The sequence below is a fragment of the Artemia sp. Qi Xiang Cuo genome, chromosome 20, assembly GCF_049724085.1.
Source record: "Artemia sp. Qi Xiang Cuo chromosome 20, ASM4972408v1, whole genome shotgun sequence".
Lineage (NCBI taxonomy): Eukaryota > Metazoa > Arthropoda > Branchiopoda > Anostraca > Artemiidae > Artemia > Artemia sp. Qi Xiang Cuo.
The window spans coordinates 40,844,580-40,850,013 of record NC_142813.1 but is presented as its reverse complement, the minus strand read 5'-3'; the positions used below and the strand labels follow the sequence as shown (position 1 = coordinate 40,850,013).

At 37.4% G+C, this 5,434-nt stretch overlaps 1 protein-coding gene across 1 annotated transcript in view; it reads right to left on the bottom strand.

Annotated features, from left to right (window-relative positions):
* The window catches only part of Sobp (Sine oculis-binding protein), a 67,568-nt gene that overhangs the window by 37,585 nt on the left and 24,549 nt on the right, over positions 1 to 5,434 (bottom strand). The window lies entirely within an intron of this gene.

Genomic DNA, 5,434 nt, shown 5'->3' with positions numbered 1-5,434 from the left:
TTAGCCTATCGAATGTATTATGATGCAATCTAAATTAAGTATTGATTTTCATAGGCACAAAAATTAGCAACCAACCATCCCGGATTTTAGATATCTTTGAATTTCGTATGTACCGAAATCAGCAACTTGCTGTCCCCACTTTAGATTTATCGAGACCAGTCCTGGGTACCAAAGCATTGACTTTAGTTTTATTATTTTTCTTTACTTGACACGAGAAACGAACTCAAGTCAACTAGAGCTTGTGATAGCCTTGCTCAAATAAATATTTTCTTAACTCTCACTGTACAATGTCATGGGAGTCTTTCTTGAGAAGTTTATGTTATCCCCACGTGACAGTAGCACCAAACAGAGCTAAACCCTCCGTATTCCATATTTCCAGGCTGTTCTATAGTACTCTTCTCTCCTCTATATCAGGATCTTTAATTTGTAAAATTTTTTGGGGGAGAAGCAAAATGTACTTTTCTAAATTCTGGAGGGTTGTTTTGTTGTATTTCCGATTTTTTAATGAAAATACCAAAAAAGGTATTTTACAAAATCTGGAGGGTGAAAGTAATTTAGAGCTGCAACAGTCCCCCCTGAACCCATCCCTAATTGGCGCCGTTGCTCAATATCTTGTTGAAATCCGAGTCTTACAAGGCATTTGTGTATGCTGGTTTGAAACACGCTATCTCTCCTAAATCCACTAGCCCGGCTTTTGTATTTCTTTTAATTAATTATATTCAAGGGTTTGTGAGCATGCTAATCATAAGTCTTAGGCTAACTGTGTAGCATAGGCCGTCAATATCAAAACACATTAAGTATATATTTCACAATTTGGACATGTAAGACTATGTTGAAATTACAAACACACGAAGATTTTTAATCTACATCATGGTTGGACTTAGCACATCGGGAAGGAATATAGTTCAGCTTGTTTTGGAACCGAACCTATAGCTGTTTAAAGTATAATTTTTAAATTAAAGCAATTTTCTATACCAAAATTCTCCTTAAAATGCAAGTAATTAATAAGTGCCATATTGGCATTAATGGTTTACAAAAAAAGAGGAAAAAACATGTAGGTATCGCTACACACATGCACTTTCCCACGCTCCCATTACTCATTTGACTACTCTTCAATTTTCCACCTCCGTTCCTTCCCTTTTACCCCAATTCCCAAAATTTCGTCCCTTAAACTCCTAACTATTGCAATTCAATTCCTCATTATCCTTACATATCAGAGCAAAATGTGGGCCATATATTTCCTTCTTTCAAGGAGGCACACTTGTGCCTCTATAAAGTGGCGACCCACCACAATGTTAAGCGATTTCAGGTCCTAGAGGTCGCAGAGAGACGGCGGTAATCGCATTTTGTAGCCCAAGCTCAAACTAAGAAACTTGCAAAATTTCATCCTCCTCCGACTTTATCTTCATGGGGTAAACTGGGCCGGAAGTTTGGACCCTCCCACCCCCGCCCCCCTTTAACGTTGTCCGATTGGGCTGAAATTTAGAGGTTAAGCTTTTCTAGGGCCTGGGAGCTTTTCCTCGAAATTTCAGCTCAATCCGATCACTCCTTCCCTCTTTTAAAAAACCAAATATAGCCACTTAAAATGCATTTCTTTTTTTTTCTTAGCCACGCCTAAAGGCCACAGTTGGCAACGGATCCGGTTGAATGAAGACTCATTCGAAGCAGAATTTGACCTGTTAGGGTATTTTGATATTTGCAGACCGAAAAAATTATCCCCCGAATTTACATTTACGAAAAACCTTAGTTTTTTCAAATAATACAGATAAACAGGTTAGACATGCTTTGTTATGAAAATATCTGCGCGTCAATTTTCATAACAAAGCATGTCTAACCTGTTTATATGTATTATTTGAAAAAAACTACGTTTTCTAAAGAGTTAAAGAGGCTGAGTTACAAGGTCAACCCTTAAAACGTACAGGGATTAGGAGGCACAGTTGGGGGGCTGTTAAAGAGGCTGAGTCACAAGTTCGAACCTTAAAACGTACAGGGATTAGGAGGCACCCTGTACGACGTGATTTGAGTATTCAGGAATTAAAAGCCTTAACACAAGAATGTTCAAGAGCGGGGGGTTTGGGGGCGGCAGCTCCCCAACTTCAACTCCTGACACGATCAGCTAACAGTTAGTCAAGCAATAATAAGTAATAAACTGTACAAAAACGTGCAGAAATTATTTGAAAAAACTACGTTTTCTAAAGAGTTAAAGAGGCTGAGTTACAAGGTCGAACCTTAAAACGTACAGGATTAGGAGGCACAGTTGAGCTGCCGCCTCCAAACTTTCGCTTTCGCAGCCTTTAAATAAAAAAAATTTAAACTGAAAGTAAGGAGCGACATTAAATCTTAAAACGAACAGAAATTATTCCGTATATGAAAGAGGCTGTGCCCTCCTCAACGCCTCGCTCTTTACGCTAAAGTTTTTATTGTTTAAAAAAAGAGTTGTGAGAAAGTCAAACTTTAGCGTAAAGAGCGAGGCGTTGAGGAGGGCACAGCCTCTTTCATATACGGAATAATTTCTGTTCGTTTTAAGATTTAATGTCGCTCCTTACTTTCAGTTTAAAAATTTTTTTTTTATTTAAAGGCTGCGAAAGCGGGGTTTGGGGGCGGCAGCCCCCAACTGTGCCTCCTAATCCCTGTACGTTTTAAGGTTCGACCTTGTAACTCAGCCTCTTTAACTCTTTAGAAAACGTAGTTTTTTTCAAATAATATCCAAATAAAACAGTTTGTGGTAACGAATTGTAAGTAAGGAGTGACGCAGCTTAATAGTAACCCAAACTCTAAAAAAACGGAATTTTGATGCCAATAGATCACAAGAATCAGTTTACTGTGCTGATTCCAATTTTTTAAAGTTTTATGAAGTTTAATGTTACCCATCAAAGGCTACGAGCCTGAAAAAATTTGCCTACTTTTCGAAAAAGAGGGGAAACGTCTCCTAAAAGTAAAAAAAAATCTTAATGAAAATCATACCACCATATTCAGCGTATCAGAGAACCTTTTCAATCTCCTATCTGCAAAAACGTGGAATTTTGTATACTTGCCAGAAGAAAGATCACGGATGCGTGTTTATTTGTCTGTTGTTGGTTGTTTGTTGTTGTTGTTTTTGTTTTTTTGTTTTTTTTTGCCAGGAGTGATCCTATCAACACAGCACTCCTAGGATATTGAGAGAAGACTTATCCAAACTAAAATTAAAAGTACTAGTGCCCCTTTTAAGCGACCAAAAAGATTGGAGAGCAATTAGGCCCCCTCCCTCACCCCCTTTCACCCAAAATCGTCCGATCAAAATTTTGAGATAGTTATTTTGTTCAGACTGGCACAATAACTATGGCTTTGGAGATATCATAGCGCACCACAGCCCCTGCGAAAAGGTCTGCCCATTGTTAACGATTATTATTTGTTATTGGGAAGTATGCATACATATTTCAGGGGGCGAATTTTCTGCTGGGGGAATTTTCCATGGGGAGAATTTTCAATGGGAAGGGAAGCTTCCAGGGGGTGAGCTTTTCAGAGGCAATTTTTCACTGGGGGAATTTTCCAGAATTCCTATACAAAGCTATTTTTATGTCTTGCTTTCTCTTTGCCGACTCAATTTTAAGCTTGGAGATGTTAAGGGTAATTGTCGGGGGTAAATTTCCACCAGAATTAGATTGCCTAGAGGATATTTTCGTGAGGAGGTTCTTTTTTCCGTGGAGGTGGAGCCAAATTTCCTGGTATTATTTAAAAATGATCAGAAAATAAATAAAAAAGCAAGTGAACAAAAGCATAATTAAAATAAAAGAATATTTGCCTGGGGAAGGGCAGCAACCAAATATTTTACAAAATAATGGCCAAAGGCGTATTTTACTGACAGAAATCAGAAAATATTTGTTTGGGGAAGGGCAGAAGCCCAATTTTTCCAAGGAAATGCCTAAAGATAGATGAGTGGATTTATTTTCAGTGTTAGTGAGGATAGGAGTGGATGAGCAATGTATTCCTTCCTCTGCTAATAGTACTGCTTTTGTAAACACTTTTGTAGTGATATTAGTATTTTCTTTTAAGTTGTGCACTTAAGGGGGTGACTTACAATGCTGTGTTACGTACACCTATGACATAAGGGCACATTTGCACCTTACGATTGGATTCAGTCTAGAAGGAGTCAGACACAATGCCACATATTCACCTTTAAGTGCCAGCCTACAACTCCTTGAATTTCATCTGCAAAATGAGACAGATACAGCAACTCGTATTTCGTTTAGTTGAATTAAAACCACATTTTTAAGTTGTGAATTTGGTGAAATAGGATCCCCTAAAGGTGTTGAGTTACATCGAAAATAATTTTGGTTTAGATTCATTTCGAAAGATTTACACCTCCATGGCATAACGACAAGAAACAACATTTTATGTTCAACTTTGGACCCACCTTATGGGGCCCATCCAGCTTCTGTATGCAGGCATGTCCAACAAGAAACACAAAACGATGATATTGTTCAGGTAATATCAAAGACCACACTGCCTTTCCATAACGATAAATAAAAGTTGGAATAGGGATGTACAGTGAATTGGTCTCTGTACATGTGACTGAAATATCCAGCAAACTTTGTGATTGTTATTCTCACTGTCTAATAAAAGGATTTATCCCTATTCGAACTTTTATTTATGATGATATTGTTCTAAAATACAGTATTAAGAAGATGAAAACCTATACTAAGGATGTGCCAAGGATAAAATAAACTTCTACAAAGTGGGCATTTTTATGAAAAAAAAATCAACTTTTTGTTAGGGCCATGCGGTACCTCAAAATAATGTTCTGATTCCCGGCTTTCCTGTCTTTTCGACTGACCATCTCAAAGACAAAGGGTCCATTAACGAATTCTTCCAGTAGACTATCCATCAGCAAGAGCTATTGAAAATCTGTCGTTTGACTATGAATTGTGTCAAGTTTTTAAAGGGGGCAGTACCTTAGCGGAATCTAATTTTTAGCGTTTTTATAGAAGGTATGTTGAAGTATTTTTAGGGACTACTGTTTCCTGAACTTCAACAAGAAAACTCGTCTCTGTTTAGTCGAAAAATCACACTTTCTGATAATTTAATCTTCATTAAAACTGAATTTTTTTTTTAGTTTTCGGGAAAGTGGGCGTCGGCTTTATTTTTTTATAGTTTACTCGGATTTATTTTCCAAGCTCTCAAGTTATGGCAAGACCGCCCAATCAATTCTAAATAGTTTGGCCAGATAAACTAAAAAAGTTAGTAGTGGAGATAGGTCCCCATCCTCTAATGTATCGCATAGCCTTAAGCTCCTGTGGAAAATTGGATTTTTATTATACATAGAAAGTCCATTTTTTCATACTTTTGCTCAGGAAACCATGTCCGTCTATTAGTTGGCTCCGCGAAATTGCATTTGATGTTCTACTTCTTTCTTTTTTTTGAAGGAAGCATACAAAATAACCCTTTAGTTAGATTA